The sequence below is a fragment of the Nicotiana tabacum genome, chromosome 21 (assembly GCF_000715075.1).
Source record: "Nicotiana tabacum cultivar K326 chromosome 21, ASM71507v2, whole genome shotgun sequence".
Lineage (NCBI taxonomy): Eukaryota > Viridiplantae > Streptophyta > Magnoliopsida > Solanales > Solanaceae > Nicotiana > Nicotiana tabacum.
Window position 1 is genome coordinate 2,157,037 of NC_134100.1, and position 18,332 is coordinate 2,175,368.

The following is an 18,332-nucleotide window of genomic DNA, read 5'->3' on the forward strand; positions in this document are numbered from 1 at the left end:
ACTGTAAACCAGTGAGAATGGGGTGGCCCCAGTACTGGACTTTGAGGTCGTGTAGTATGCCCATAGGACTTCGGGTAGGATTTCCTTCCATTTTCCTTTGGCGTCGGTTAAACTCTTTTTCAGGTTTTAGAGTATGGTTTTGTTAGTCGATTCTGCTTGTCCGTTCCCACTAGGGTGATAAGGCATCGACAAGATCCTTTTGATCTTATGGTCTTCGAGAAATTTGGTCATTTTGCTGTCGATAAATTGTTTCACGTTGTCACAAACGATTTCGGATAGCATTCTGAACCGACATATGATGTGGTCCCAAATGAAGTCGATGACTTCCTTCTCTTAAGCCTGGGCTTCAACCCACTTGGAAAAATGATCAGTCATAAACAATATAAATTGAGCCATACCGAGTGCCCATGGAAGAGGGCCAACGATGTCCATTCCCCATTTTATGAATGGCCATGGTGACAAGACTAAATGCAACAACTCCTTGGGTTGGTGAATCATCGGATCATGTCTTTGGCATTCATCATATTTTCGTACGAACTCCTTGGCATCTTTTTCCATATCGATCCAGTAATAGCCAACTCTGATTACCTTTTGAACCAATGATTTGGTGCCTGAATGATTTCCGTAGGTGCCCTCATGGACTTCACTCAGAATGTACTCGGTATCCCCTGGTCCCAAACATATTGCTAGTGGGCTATCAAACATTCTTCTGAACAATGTTCCATCTTCGGACAAGCTGAATCGGGTTGCCTTTGTGCGCAAGGTCCTCGATTCTTTTGGATCTGAGGGCAGTTTCCCAGTCTTCAAATACTCTACATATTTGTTTCTCCAATCCCAAATCAAGCTTGTAGAGTTTATTTCGGCGTGATCTTCTTCAACTACCGACCTCATGAGTTGTACGATTGTCCCTGAGTTGAGCTCGTCGTCTTCGACCTATATTTATATTTATATTTATGTTATTATAAAAGCATGAATGTAAGAACACTAAATATTGAACGACAAAAATCCTCAAAATATTACTCGACTTTTACACCCTTTGAAAGCTACATTAATTTTAAAAGGAATCATCCCTAAAGGATGAAATCGTAATATTAGTGATCGTGTAATACTAATTTTACTTGGACAATAACATTGAATAAAGAATCTGCATGTCCTAATTCTGATTTATTAGAAGAAAATGCACTAGAAGAGATAGCAGCCAAATCGGTTAAAACTATGTCCCACAGAGCAGTTAAATTAAAGTGACACAAAATTAAATGAAGATACACCGAGATATTGTTCACAAAGAAATAGTAGGCAAGATATGACAAAGTTGCACATCTCTATGCTACAAAAACAAATACTATCTAATTTAGCTAAATTGATCATCTTTGTAGGTTTAATCCGTGTTGAATCATTTTAAATTCAAGTACTATATACTACAATAATATTGATTTTTACTACTTAAAATATTATTGAACTTTATCCATGTAAATTACTTTACAATGGTTCTTTCTACTTGTATAGAAATATTTTAATATATTTAATTTATTGCTCATATAACTGTTTGATTGAGGTACAAACTAGCCCCTAAATAGACTAGTATATTAATCTATACTAATTAAATAGACTAGTTAATAGACACGGCTACCTGCAGGAGTTTGGCAGCTATTTAGGTACTAGTATACATATAAATTAAGTACACGTGCAACACGCATGTACATATAGATTAGGAAATTTTAATATCTATATCTATTTATACTATATTAAAAACACGAAGGCCCTTAGTAAAATGTCGTTTATCTTTTTTACCCCTTAAAAGTAGATTTCTCTTTGGACAAAATTGTAATTAATTTATTTTCCTAATATTTGTTATGTTAAAATCAACAAAAGTTTTGGTTATAAAAGTCTTCCTTATTTGAATTATGTAAAAACTCCTAATATTAAGGAATTTAGAACTGAGTAAGACTTTATTTAAATAATTATTTTCCTTATTTACTTCATGATTAATTTGTTTTCGTTAGGTTGATTTCGTTAGGTGTCTATAGTTATTTTTGATTTATTTTATGTTTAGTTTATATAAAGGTTGTAGCTTACATAAATCTGAAGAATTTAGAACTGAAGAATTTATGTATTTGTAAACGCACGACCTAATATCAAATTCAAGAAAAATTTCAAAAAGATAATCGATGATTGCATTATATTCTTTATATAATATTAAAATTTTTATAATTATTGATATGTGTACATGCGTAAAGCACATAACTTAATTCTTTTTCGTATTTACACTTTTCTATCTATCTATCTATCTATCTATCTATCTATCTATCTATAACGACCCGACTTGTCGTTTCAAGAACTAGCGTCTCGTTCAACGGCTTAAGATCCCGAGGAGCTTCGTAATACGCATTATGACCCGCATGTATGGTCAAGTTTGGTTTTTCGTAAGATTCGAAATTAAAATTTAAAGAAAATAAAAATCTTATTTTTGAAGCAAATGGAAAGAATTGACCGAAGAGTTGACTTTTGAGCAAATGACCCCAAATTAGAATTTTAATGACGTCAATAGCTTCGTATGGTAATTTCGGACATAGACGTGTTCTAATTATATTATTTTATATGTGGAAGAGGTCTATTACCATTATGAATACCAATTGGATATGATAGCAAGTGTACGAGTATGATAGCAAGTGTACGAGGCGTACTGTAAGATATATGGGGTCTAAGGAAAGTTCTAAGTCTAAGCCAAGTTGGAAAATTATATAATAGACTAAAGTTGCAAATGAGTACGCGCAAGAGCTCCCTTTGGATGAGAATATCTACATGGATATAATGAGTTGTGTGATGAAAAACCTATCAAATTAAATATCTTTGAGTCTAGTTTCCAGAACATCAAACCGTTTGTCATTTGGAGGTGCATACAGAAAGTTATGACCATTTTACCTAAGTTGCAACCGCGGCAATTTTACCTGACCATTTGGAGGTGTAACCGCGGCAATTCAAGAGTTTTCTGCCTGTGAACGCGGAGGAACGCGGCAGGAGCGCGGTGGAGCACGTAAAATCCCTAAAATACCCCTAGGCAGTGTAAAAACCGACGGGGTCCGAGATTTCCTCCATTTTTGGTCATTCAAGCACGGATTTGGGCGATTCCAAAGGGGTTTTCCACGATTTTGACTTGGGTAAGTATTCTATATCCAAAAGTGATTACATTTTATGTCTATATCAATATTCATTGTTTATTTCGGATTTGGATGAAAGAAATTGTGGTTTTTATAAACCTTTTCAAAAATGAAAATCTAGGATTTGAAGCTCCATATGACATCGGAATTCAATAATTTTTATATGGTTGAACTCGTATCGGAATGGATTGTTGGATTTTATGAGTTTCGTCGGATTCTGATACGTGGGCCCCACGGGCAAATTTTGAGCTGAATTTCGGATTTTAATCCGGAAAGTTTGTAAATTCATATAGAATTAGTTCCTACGATTCGTGTTGAGTATTTTGAATTTTTTATGACTAGATTTGAGGATTTCGGGCACGAATTCGCGAGGCAAAAGCTTATCGGAAATTTTGAATTGGTTGCAAAGCGAGGTAAATGTTTGATCTAACCTTAGCTTGAGGGATTAGGAGTTGTGTCCTATTTGTTATATGTTATTTGTTGAGTACGACGTATAGACATGGTGACGAGTATCTATACGTTGGTGTCAAGCATGCCCGTGAGTCTTATACTTTGATTAATGTGACTCTGTTTCATATTGTATATGCTCTATATGATAATTTCTATTGAGGAATATGACTTGTGGAAGTATTATTATTAATTGAACATGGTAGAGCGTTGGCTCAAGTTGAGAATTTAGTTATGAAGTAAACGTGAGAAAGAGAAGAGAATCATTATATCATCTCCCTAGCTGGGATATTGTTGCTTTTGATGTTATCTCCCTTGCCGGGATGTTGATGTTATGTTTTGATATTTTACCCTTGTCGGGATTTGATTGTTGCACTATTGTTCCCTTGCCGAGATTTTATTGAGATTTCATTTATTTTCTTGCCCTTATTTCTTGTGATTGTTGCTTGGAGAGGAAGAGTGTTAAAGCACGAAGGGTGATGTCGTGTATGATTTCGTGAAGAAGAGTATAAAGCACGAAGAGTGATGCCGTGTATGATTTTGTGAGGAAGAGTGTAAAGCACGAAGGGTGATGTTGGTGCCGCACGATGTACCAGTCCGTGCATGTTGTATTGATTCTTATGGTGAGGACGAGAGTAAAAGTACGAAGGGTGATGCCGTGCATTTGTCCTTGATTTTCCCTGATTTTTGCTGATAATTGAGTTATGTTGTCCTTTACGTTTATTTACTGATTTTCTGTTGTTACTTGATTTTATTTCGAGGCTATAGATTCCCTTACCCTATTTGTCTTGTGATTGTTGTTTGGGTGAGGAAGAGCGTAAAACACGAAGAGTGATGTCGTTAATTGCTTTGGTGAGAGACTGTCAAAGCACGAAGGGTGATGTCGTGTATTGTTTTGGTGAGAGAGAGTAAAATCATGAAGGGTGATGTCGTGCACTTTCTACTGTTGTGTTTATTTGTTGTTATCAATTCAAGTGTTTGTACTGTTTGAATTCCTTTATTGTTGTGATCCTTCCTGTTAGAACCTATAGTGTTTGCAATATCTCACCGAATTTATATATATATATATATATATACATTCCAATACTTCAAACTTCAATAATTGTTACATCCTTAATTCAATTAGTTTCTCAATTATATCCTCTTAAACCATTTGAGGTTGTACTTTACTTAAAAAGGAATTTCTACTATGTTTTGATTTATTGATTTCTCGTATTAAAGGTAATGATTCATTCGATATTGTACTTTAATTGAAAAGGGTATTTTCTTTATCAAATGATTTCTAAAAATAACTTCATCATTTCTTGTTGATTTCCTAATTGAGTTGGAAGTTGTACTCTACTTTATGTTAAGTGAATGAGGCTCCTTGAACGTTCTTAATTGTATTGGATTATGGAACCTATGAACTGAGTAACATGAGAATATTGTTGTGCAATGTGAGACAGAAATTGGTGGGCACAAGGTGCCGGGGAAAATATTATGATTTTATTTAATGGCACGTGAGTTGTCCGTGCGGTTGTGATATAAATATGGGCACGCTGTGCCGTGAAAATATGAAAGTGGGTTGAGGCCTATATTATTTATGATTATGAAATGAGGCATCACATGGTGGCCTTTACTCGAAAGAATTATATTAGAAAGATGCCTATTTGAAAGAATTTTATTTGAAGGACTTGGTTAATTGATTGCACTTGTATTTATTATTTGTTGAGAAATATTTATGGTGTTCTTATTGCCTGTTTTTTTTATATCACTGGTTGATCATTGTTGCCATCATTGTTATCTGTTTTCTATTATTTTTGTACGCTATATTGCACAGGTTTATTTGGTAGTCTGGTCCTAGCCTCGTCACTAATTCACCGAGGTTAGGCTAGGCACTTACCAGCACATGGGGTCGGTTGTGCTGATACGGCACTTTGCACTCTTTTGTGCAGATCCCAGTGCTGTAGATTTCGGACCGCACTGAGATTGTTGTTTCTTGTTCATCAGGCGACCCGAGGTAGTCCTGCAGGCGTCCGCAGGCCTTGGCGTCTCCTTCTATCTAATATTCCTATTTATTTCATGTATTTCCAGAGACAGCGATGTATTTATTTTGTATAACTACTCTTAGAAAGGCTTATGACTTGTACTACCGGTTTTGGGAATTGTAATTTGTTCAGAGTAATTTAATTTAAAGTTCGTAAATACCCATATTATTACAGTATATGTTAGGCTTACCTAGTTTAGAGACTAGGTGTCATCACGACTTCTTTGGAGGGATTTTTGGGTCGTGACAAGTTGGTATCAAAGCTCTATGTTCATAGGTGCTACAATTCATAAGCAAGTTTAGTAGAGTCTTGCGGATCGGTACGGAGACGTTTGTACTTATCTTCGAGACACTACAGAACTATTAGGATAACCCCACTTCTTTCATTCTTTATCATGCGGTGTTTATTCAACTTGAAGCATATAACTTATGTTGTTTTACATCCACTCGTGTATGAAATTGCGCACTCGGTAATAACTATGCGCCAACGATTAATGGTACCACATAGGGGTTATAAGGGAGCCAGGATTGCTGAATCATTATTACCACGTATTGCCAAGATTGAAGATGCGGAATATTGAGAGATCACCTATAGGGGTGCAATGGGCCCTGGCGTCTGGTTGACTTATATGAGCTGTGAAGGTTAATATTACGGATTATCGGATGTTGTGACCTATGTCTTCATGCCAAGTGAGGGGAGTCCACTATCAACGATCAAATTGCGGGGTCATGTGTTATACCAATTTTGGCCTGAGATGTATTTATGTAGTATTGAAAGGTTTTCCAAAACTTTGATATGATAAAAGAGTGAGATTTGAATGGGATGATGATGAGACTTGAGATATTCATGTGTCCTTAATAATTTTACATTTCAGTACCGGCAGGGTCATGGAAACATATTAAGTATACTCGTAGTGCTTAAGTTAATCACAACACTCACATGGGGCAGTCATCTCTTAATGTACCAGTGGCATGGAATTTTCTGCAATGGTTATTTAAGTTATCCAGTACAGACTCAGTATGAGCAGTTGAACTGCAGATGGGTTGTTATGAATATGGTGATACTAGGAACATCCTGACAAATTGTCCTAGACTTGGGAGAAATCTATTCCATTAGAGCACACGTGCCACGTACTCCATTACAGTTACTACTGTACTTACACTACCAATTAGGGGTGGAGGAAAAGCGGGTAGATGGCGCCTAAGAGGTGGAGGTCCGACCCATTGATATATTTGCTATGGTATAGCTGAGGTTGCTACACCAGATAGTATCGTTACAAGTACGTTCTCGAGTTATTATAAAGTAACAATTTCCTTAACTTGATTCGGTTCTGAGTATCGAGGTAAGTCCTCCTAATATGCTCTAATCATGAGTGAGCTTTGTAACCGTAAACTTACTTATGTGAATACTTCTGTTGGGATATTATATAGAGATAGCTACGTCTATCATCATTAGTCACTAAAAATAGTTGTGCTGTGGGTTTTGATGTGATTTCAGGAAAATTGATTTAAATTGTGAATGTAATTCCCTATCGGTGTGAGTGTTCATTATATATTGTGATTTTGTTTGACGGAATTTATTTAGAAGAAAAAGAAAGGAAATGAAAATTTTCAGTTGCCACGATGTTCAAATACTTGTGATTCAGAGTTGAGGACGAGATCCTCGTATTTTTATATGATCTGAGATATTTAAACCAGCTACAAGTTGCGGTAGATGTTATATAAGGACGAGGTCCTTGTGGTGAAATTTTATGTGTTTAAATTCTCCCTTTGTGAAATTAAAATTTGTAATATAGTACTTATAGGGAGACATGCCTATGAGGCTTATTTGAAAATTTTTGTATGAATATCTCTATGCATAATTTGCCAAATTGTATTGTAATTATTGAGTTTTAGCCTACGAGGTGAGTGCCCAGGTGGCATTAATTGTCAATCTTTCATTTGGGTAAGTAATTATGAGGTTTTCATACCTTGTTGTGAGTAAAGTGGAGGCTCGAAACGAGACTTTGTACATGAGGTTAATTAGCGATGTTGTAATCGATTATGAACATCTATTAAGATCAGAAAAGTGGTTATAGTCAGACATATGATGCATTTCATGTCGAGATATCATTATGATAATACTGTGCTTGTAATGCAGAGATTAATGTTATTGATATATATATATATATATATATATATATATATATATATATATATATATATATATATTCTGGTGCCTTGTTGGGATGTGGATGTGTTGATAGGAGTTGTTTTGGTGTTACTCTGACAGGGGAAACTCTGCCAAAATTTCTGAAAAAATTGAGAGTTAGAAAATATTTGGGACGTTGAGATGTGCGAAGAAAGAGATAAGTTACATTGTGTATGTGAGGATGAATGACCCTAAGTGGGGGAGAATGTAACATCCTGGGGAAATTTGAAGTATCGAAGCGCTATTAAAAGTTGATGTGTGTTGACACGAGACTAATACCGTGTGTTGATGTGAAAAATTGGACCATTTTGAAAACTTTTGGAGAGTAAGAAATTTGGTCTTAAAGTTACAAATATGGATAAAGGAAATAATCTCAATTGAGATGGTGTTGTCGGGCTTTTGTTGAATGCGGTAACATGAGATCAACCGAGAGTATACGTGTAAAAGTAAAATCATAAATTTGGCAACCTCGAAATAATTCTTAGTACGTTCGAGGACGAACATTTGTTTAAGAGGTGGAGAATGTAATGACCCGACCTGTCGTTTCAAGAATTAGCGTCTCGTTCAACAGCTTAAGACCTCGAGGAGCTTCGTAATACGTATTATGACCCGCATATATGATCAAGTTTGTTTTTTCGTAAGATTCGGAGTTAAAATTTAAAGAAAATCAAAATCTTATTTTTGAAGCAAATGGAAAGAGTTGACTTTTGAGCAAAAGACCCCAAATTAGAATTTTAATGACGTTAATAGCTTTGTATGGAGATTTCGGACTTAGACGTATTCTAATTATATTATTTTATGTTTGGAAGAGGTCTATTACCATTATGAATACCAATTGGATATGATAGCAAGTGTACGAGGCATACTATAAGATATATGGGGTCTAAGGAAAGTTCTAAATCTAAGCCAAGTTGGAAAATTACATAATAGACTAAAGTTGCAAATGAGTACGCGCAAGACCTCATTTTGGATGAGAATATATACATGGATATAATGAGTTGTGTGATGAACAACCTATCAAATTAAAGATCTTTGAGTCCAGTTTCCAGAACATCAAACTATTTGTCATTTGGAGGTGTATAAAGAAAGTTATGACCATTTTACCGGATATGTGTCATAAGCGCGCCCAGGCGCATGGTCGCGCTGCAACTGCCACAATTCAAGAATTTTCTCCCTGTGAGCGCGGTGGAACGCAGAAGGAGCGCGGTGGAGCACATAAAATCCCTAAAATACCCCTGGGCAGTGTCAAAACCGCAGGGGTCCGAGATTTCCTCCATTTTTGGTCATTCAAGCACGGATTTGGGCGATTCCAAAGGGGTTTTCCACGATTTCGACTTGGGTAAATATTCTATATCCGAAAGTGATTACATTTCATGAATCTATATCAATATTCATCGTTTATTTCGGATTTGGATGAAAGAAACTGTGGTTTTTGTAAACCTTTTCAAAAATGAAAATTTAGGATTTGAAGGTCCATTTGACATCGGAATTCGATAATTTTTGTATGGTTGAACTCATATCGGAATGGGTTGTCGGATTTTATGACTTTCGTTGTATTCAGATACGTGGGCCGCACGGGCAATTTTTGAGCTAAATTTTGAATTTTAATTTGGAAAATTTGTAAATTCATATAGAATTAGTTCCTACGATTCGTGTTGAGTATTTTGAATTGTTTATGACTAGATTTGAGGATTTCGGGCACGAATTCGCGAGGCAAAGGCTTATTGGAAATTTTGAATTGGTTGCAAAGCGAGGTAAGTGTTTGGTCTAACCTTAGCTTGAGGGATTAGGAATTGTGTCTTATTTGTTATGTGTTATTGGTTGAGTACGACATATAGGCATGGTGACGAGTATCTATACGTCGGTGTCAAGCATGCTCGTGAGTCTTATACTTTGATTAATGTGACTCCGTTTCATATTGTATATGCTCTATATAATAATTTTTATTGAGGAATATGACTTGTGGAAGTATTATTGTTAATTGAACATGGTTGAGCGTTGGCTCAAGTTGAGATTTGAATTGTTGAACATTGTAGAGCATTGGCTCCAGTTCAGAATTTAGTTGTGAAGTAAAAGTGAGAAAGAGAAGAGAATCATTGTATCATCTCCCTTTCTGGGATATTGTTGTTTTTGATGTTATCTCCCTTGCATGGATGTTGATGTTATTATTTTGATATTGTTTCCCTTGCTAGGATTTGATTGTTGCACTATTGTTCCCTTACTGGGATTTTACTGAGATTTCATTTATTTCCTTGACCTTATTTCTTTTGATTGTTGCTTGGGTGAGGAAGAGTGTTAAAGCACGAAGGGTGATGCCGTGTATGATTTTGTGAGGAAGAGTCTAAAGCATGAAGGGTGATACCGTGTCGCACGATGTACCATTCCGTGCCTATTGTATTGATTCTTATGGTGAGGAAGAGAGTAAAAGCACGAAGGGTGATGCCGTGCATTTGTCCTTGATTTTCCCTGATTCTTGCTGATAATTGAGTTATGTTGTCCTTTACGTTTATTTACTAATTTTCTGTTGTTACTTGATTTTATTTCGAGGTTATAGATTTTCTTACCCTATTTGCCTTGTGATTGTTGTTTGGGTGAGGAAGAGCGTAAAGCACGAAGGGTGATGCCATGCATTGCTTTGGTGAGAGAGTGTTAAAGCACGAAGGGCGATGTCGTGTGTTGTTTTGGTGAGAGAGAGTAAAAGCACGAAGGGTGATGCCGTGCACTTTCTACTGCTGTGTTTATTTGTTGTTATCAATTCAAGTGTTTAAACTGTTTGAATTCCTTTATTGTTGTGATCCTTCGTGGTAGAACCTACAGTGTTTGCAATATCTCAACGTATTTATACACACACACACACACACACACACACACACACACACACACACATATATATATATATATATATATATATATATATATATATATATATATATATATATATATATATATATATACTTCAAACTTCAATAATTGTTACATCCTTAATTCAATTAGTTTCACAATTATATCCCCTTAAACCGTTTGAGGTTGTACTTTACTTAAAAAGGAACTTCTACTATGTTTTGATTTATTGGTTTCTCGTATTAAAGGTAATGATTCATTCGATATGATTCATCTTTTCTTGTTGATTTACTAATTGGGTTGGAAGTTGTACTCTACTTTATGTTAAGTGAATGAGGCTCCTTGAACGTTCTTAATTGTATTGGGTTATGGAACCTATGAACTGAGTAACATGAGAATATTATTGTGCAATGTGAGACAGAAATTGGTGGGCACAAGGTGCCGGGGAAAATATTATGGTTTTATTTAATGGAACGTGAGTTGTCCGTGCGGTTGTTATATAAATATGGGCACGATATGCCGTGAAAATATGAAAGTGGGTTGAGGCCTAGATTATTTATGATTATGAAATGAGGCTTCAGAAGGTGACCTTTACTCGAAAGAATTATGTTCGAAAGATGCTTATTTGAATGAATTTATTTGAAGGACTTGATTAATTGATTGCACTTGTATTTATTATTTATTGAGAAATATTTATGGTGTTCTTGTTGCCTATTTTTTTTATATCACTGGTTGATCATTGTTACCATCATTGTTATCTGTTTCCTATTATTTTTGGACGCTATATTGCATAGATTTATTTGGTAGTCTGGTCCTAGCCTCGTCACTACTTCGCTGAGGTTAGGCTAGAAACTTACCAGCACATGGGATCGGTTGTGCTGGTACTACATTCTGCACTCTTTTGTGCAGATCCTAGTGCTGTAGATTTCGGACCGCAGTGAGATTGTTGTTTCTTGTTCATCAGGCGACCCGAGGTAGTCCTGCAGGTGCCCGTAGGCCTTGGTGTTTCCTTCTATCTACTATTCCTTTTCTTTCATGTATTTTCAGAGATAGTGATGTATTTATTTTGTATAACTACTCCTAGAAATGATTATGACTTGTACTACCGGTTTTTGGAATTGTAATTTGTTCAGAGTAATTTAATTTAAAGTTAGTAAATACCCATATTATTACAGTAAATGTTAGGCTTACCTAGTTTAAAAACTAGGTGCCATCACGACTTCTTTGGAGGAATTTTTGGCCTGAAGCCTTTAGCGAAATATCGTTCGCTGTTTTTACCCTCTAAAGATAGATTTCAATAGCTCTGCATTTGATCATTTTATCAATGTAATATTTATTTTTAAATTTAAATGAATGTTGAATTATGTATCTGTTGGTCACTTGCTAAATACACATAATTTATACTTATTGATTGGTTGATCGGAAAGCTCAGGCAGGAGTAGGACATTCCACACAATTCTTTCTGATCCGCTAGCTGGTGGTCCTCTCCTTAGAGTCAAGTGGCTTTCAGCTCCTCTCAAATCCCATTTTTTCATCGACAAGTAAGCAGTGATTTGAACCAAAGCACAAGCTTTGAAATAGAAAGAAAGATAGAAGGAAAGCAAGAAAGAACTATCTGACTTCGCTATCTTTCTATGAGTTCCTAGGAAAGAGATCCTACTCCCAAAGAAAGGAAGATTAAGAATTGTCATTAAGAGAGGTGACGGTGACCCTCTTTTGATTTTTCAAGCTATGAATGTGATACATTTTTTATTAAGAGGCGCAAAAAATGCGTGCAACGCACGTACACTAAAGCTAGTAGCTTAAAAAGACTGTGACGTGGTCCAAGTGGTAGATAAATATAAGATCTAATATTAAATATTATATGTAATGATAAGTGAGGCCGAATAACAATTGGCATGTGATGGGAATGTATTCTTGATAAATAGAGGCCAATCCCATGTTCCCTAGCTTTTAGAAAACCTTTGCCACTTGAATACATAGTAGCGATAGACGTCCCATCAGTCCAATTCTTCGGGTTGTACATGTGTCAATGGAGTTGAACGGTATGCTTCCTTAGACTCTAACTCAAGATTGATTGTGGTTGGTGTTTTAGTCTTTACTAGGGCTGCTAATTAATAATCTTGCATACAAAATATCCCGCGTTCAAGTAGGATCCGAGAAATGCCGCACAAAGAATCCCGAGTTTTGTAGCTAATTGTCATGGTCCGCCACATCATCATGTCGCGTAGGTGCCACTTGGCATATATATACACATATATATTGAAAGCGTACATATGAAATAGACTAACACATGTGGGAGGATTCTAGAGGAATATGGAGATTTCTCATGAAAGACCTTAGAACCCTATGGAATTGCTAGGAAAGTACTTAGAAGATTCTAGCTATGTAGAAAATTCTATAGAATAGACTTACTTATAAATAATAAGGTCTTGTATAATACTCCTTCCATTTTAATTTATGAGAACCCATTTGATTGGGCACGAAGTTTAAGAGAAGAGAAGACTTTTGAACTTGTAGTGTAAAATAAGGTACCTATATTTATGTGGCTATAAATCTTGCATAAAGATAAATTGTTTCCAAATAGGGAAAGAAGTCATTCTTTTGGGTATGGACTAAAAATAAAATAGGTTCACATAAATTGAAACGGAGGGAGTAATTAATATTTACTCACCATCCCCTAGGAGACTAGTATATTATGGGGGCTATTTATTTGTAACTCATCAAGCAAGACAATTCAAGTTCTCTCTAATATAAAGCTTCTTTTAATAATTCTCGTGTGTTCTTTCTAACATTCCCTTAGCGATCTTGAGTGTAGTAAGGCTGAATTGGCATAGCAAGAACGTAAGCTAGTTGTGCAAGATCGTGAGCGAGTTTCCAAGAGCCATACATGTACTTAGTTAACAACTAAGGACGTGACAATGTGGTATCAGAGCAAAGGTTGCAACTAAGGGAATGACGAACGACGGAGAAATTAATGCTGCTAACACCCAAGCCAATATCATCTTGGATGTTGTTGGCAAGAACGGACGTAACAAAAAAAGGAATGCCACTAATAAGAGCCAAGAGGTACCTCCCGAGGTTATGCCAAACGAAAGGCTTACATCCCAAGAACCATCTGCCACTGAGGCGAGCGAGGATGATGTGGAGGTCCTGTCGGAGGACATCTCGCTCGGTAAAGAATGGGTAATGAAGGTGAACGCAAGGATGGACACCGTCGAGATCTTTGGCCAACGCTCGGGGAAGGTAGAAGGCACCCTAAGTGCTCCTAAGGGATACACTCTTAAGTAGATTGAGAGTATCCGATGTCGCGCCCCTTTTTCTCGCAAAATCGGGTTTCAATATTGATAACCATTTTAATGAAGGGTTTTAAAAGAGAGAGTCGTCACCTAATGGATTAAGGTGCGTTAGAGCACCTATTTGCAGATAACTTCGGATTAACTAGTTGCATCATCAAAGATCGGGTAAGGGCTCAAATTACATTGAGGAGAAGGAGTTAGGCACTCTTCGAGGTCCACAACGATGGGTCTCGGCCGAACTTGAATTATATGAATTAGTCTAAGTGGAATGACAAATAAAGGATTGATTTTAAACAAAGGTGGGGTATCCTAAGGTTTTTAGCCTAAAGGATCACCCCGTGCAACGTAAATAATACTTTGTAACTTCCTCAAGGTGGGGTATTACTCATATTAGGAAATCTCTACCTCTTGAATACATGGCAGCGGTAGACGTACCATCAATCCAGTTCTTCGGGTTGTACATGTGTCAATGGAGTTGAACGGTACACTTTTTTAGACTCTAACTTGAGATTGATTGTGGATGGCGTTCAAGCAGGATCCGAGATATGCTGCACGAAGCATCCCGATTTTTGTAGCTTATTGTCATGGCCCGCGACATTATCATGCCACTTGGCATATATATTTCCATATGGAAAGGTTACATATGAAATAGACTAACACATGTGGGAAGGTTCTAGAGAAATATGGAGATTTCTCATGAAAGACCTTAGAACCCTATGTAATTGCTAGGAAAGTCCTTAGAAGATTCTAGCTATTTAGAAAATTCTAGAGAAGGGATTTACTTGTAAATAATAAGGGTCTTGTATAATAATTATTATTTACTCACTAGCCATTAGGAGACTAGTATATAAAGGTGTCTATTCATTTGTAATCCATCAAGCAAAATAATTCAAGTTCTCACTAATAAAAAGCTTCTTTTAGCAATTCTCTTGTGTTATTTCTAACGTTCCCTTAGCTATATTGAGTGTAGTAAGGCTGACTTGGCATAACAAGAACGTGAGCAAGTTGTGTAAGATCGTGAGCAAGTTGCCACGTGCCACATGTGTACTTAGTTAACGACTAAGGATGTTACAACGTGGTTGTGCCAAACGAAGGGCTTACATCCCAAGAACTATGTGCCACTAAGGCGAGCGAGGATGAAGTGGAGGTCCTGCCGGAAGACGTCTCTCTCGGTGAAGATTGAGTGATAAAGGTGAACGTAGGGATGGACGCCGTCGAGATCTTTGGACAAAGCTTGGGAAAGGTAGAAGGCACCCTAAGTGCTCCTAAGAAACACACTTTTGAGGAGATTGAGAGTACCTGAAATGACTCGGAGAGACGTGCATAGACTAAAATGTAATTATATAATTTTAAAGCTTCACTTTGTTTCACTATTTTGTCCAGTAGTATATATTCAGCAGTATGTATATAATGTATTGTAGAATGTATTCAAATATTTTTTTAATTAATATAATTTATGTATTCAGATGCACATATGTATTCAAATGTATCTGCAGTATGTATTCATATGTTTTTGTACTATAGATGACCTGTTATACTTCATATATTCAATTTATTTTATGTATTTAACTGTATTCAATGTAATTATAAAATTTCAATATATAGATATATTTGTAAAGATACCACTAAAAACTATTTTAGTAAAGATACCACTAAAAAAAGAAAGGATGGATTGAATATATGAAGATTGCTCTGTTTTTGGGGTGTTTTTCGGTTGAGAATCTTTTCTATAACTGGAAATACAAATTTTGTGTGTTATAATTGAGTTTGTTGAATTATATTAGGAGTCTATCACGTTAATTGATTCACTTACCATTTTTAAACAGCTGAAGACTTTTTTTTCGCAAATTCTGTTACTGTATTCACGAATACAGCTCGCAAATACATATGAATATAGTCTATATGTTAGCTATAATATCCCTTTTTTCCGCCGACTTTTTCTATTGTATTCATGAATAAATTAACTTAAATACATCGAATACACTCTACAACAAATTTAAACATAGCTATATGAAGTAATTTAGTAAATGGTAGATATAGCAAGCTAATAATCACTAAAAGATAGTGGTTGCTGAAAATTTCTCATATTTTTTTCTTAATAACCGAGAAATTCGAAGGCATGGTTCAAAACTTGATGAATAATGGGCTCGCCCCTTCTGCTCTTCTTGCCACTTAAATACCCTGCCCCTCTGCTCTTCTGCTCTACTTGCAATATCAGCAGGGAAGGAATATGGAAACTCTTGGCCATTTGCAGTACTTAAACCACACTCCACTATTTAAAAAGCTTTCAAAGTCAGATTGTGGTCTGCAAAAGAGATGTACATGTAAATTCAAAATATGAAAGTTAAAGAGAGAAATGAAACTCAAGTACTAGCTATACTGCAAATTCATGGACATAGGACCACTTTACCTATCAATTGCATGAGTGACCTCAGGGAACACAATGACTTTAACCTCCACTCCTTTCTCCTTCAACGCCCGTGCATACTGCGCGTAATAAGAGTGAAAGCATACACTTTCTTAAGCCATAAATTGTATGGAAATAAGTAACCAAAACTTAAAAAGCCATCAGTTATTGTGCTGCAACTAACAGTACTGTAATGGTTCCATTAGACCACATCAGCTTAACTGCCTCATAAACAACAAAGTAACCCGCTTTCATTTCATAGATTTACATGGTTTGCTGATTCACGTTGCAGATTGGGCATCGGCGGATATGAAATTTTTGGTTCACAGATAGAGCCAGCAACTTGATCCACAAAGATACAACAACAACAGTAACTCAGTATAATCCCACAAGTGGGGTTTGGGGAAGGTAGTATGTAAGCAGCCTTACCCCTACCCTGGAAGGGCAGAGAGACTGTTTACGATAGACCCTCGGCTAAAGAAGGTGAAAGAGGCCCTGATAGCAAGTAATAGCAAGACAAATAATTAGAAAACTAAATCGAAGATAGCAACAGAGAATATGAAAGAGGTACCGATAGCAAGTAATCAATCCACAAAGATATGATCATATAATGAAATAGATCATGTATTGACAGATGTTCGTAATTACAAACTTGCCCACACACTTATCATGTTAAAACGAAACGTGATGTGCAACCAATAAAAGGTGGAATTAAGAAAGATGATATAGAATCTTGATGGACTTCCATAACTGCAAACTTGCCCATACCATTGATTGCATTTAAGAATGAAACCTTATGTTCAACGGATAAAACAAGCAACCACAAAGATGGTAAGAAATCTTACTTGCAACCCAGTAGACATAGGTACTCGGAGGTCCTTAGCACCTAACAACACAAGTGTAGGAGTTTTGACCTACAAAATTGGTAAACACATAGATGTTGGAAATGCATTCAGAACAAAACCTTTCTAGAGAATTGATAGAAACACAAATTGTTTAACATGGAAGATCGCCTAGTCCCGATTTAACAGAGCATACCTTGGAGACGTGTGAAATTGGTGATTTTCTGTAAAAAGCATCAAGGTGTTCAACTGAAGTAGCCTCTGTAAAAATTCATTTTCCCTCATCTCCAAATGCCTCGGCATAGCACCAATCGGGTATATCAGATGTACCAACCATCAAAGCAAGGTTGCAAACAGGGTTCCTTGCAACTGCTGCTGCAAACTTATCTGGTGCCTGCAGAAATGTCAAGAAATACTCATTTTGGGATCTTTACACAAATAGCCAGCCGGATTCACAGTTTACTTCTCCTAGCGGGTATAAGTAGATTGTACACGTGGCTATACATGTATACAATACATCTGCCGGCTATTTTTAGTTTAAGCGGTTGGGTGGACGGCTAATTAGGTTAATTCTTCTTTTAAAAGAAAAAGATAAGCTTGTCCAACTTCCCTTTATGAAGAGCAACATGTTTTTGTTGGACAAATTTGACAAGGACCATAAGTTAAGAAAAATGGATACATTTAGAAACGATAATGACAGTGATATCTTAAGAAATTGATAGACCTGGCCAATCAAGTGAGTTGTCAAAAATCCACCGTGGGAACCGCCGAGCATAGCTATTTTAGATGGATTTGCAAGTCCCTTTTCAATGACATGATCTATAGCAGCAAGCACATCACTAACATCCTGAAGATTAGGGAAAAAAGAGGAAGAAAGTCTTAGGTTCCAAATCCTTAATAGAATTATTATGAAAAGAGGAGCAATTCTATTTCATGAAACCTTTAAGTTAAGAGAATGAAAAGACGGTAAAAAAGTACCTGTGATCCAATTTTACCGGGAAGAGATTGTACTGCTTCCTCACCAAACCCCAAGGAGCCTCTGAGAGGAGTGACAAAAAATATGAACTTCTCTGCTTGAAATGCCTTAAGCAAGAGACCAGCAATTACTGCTCCATTGCTAC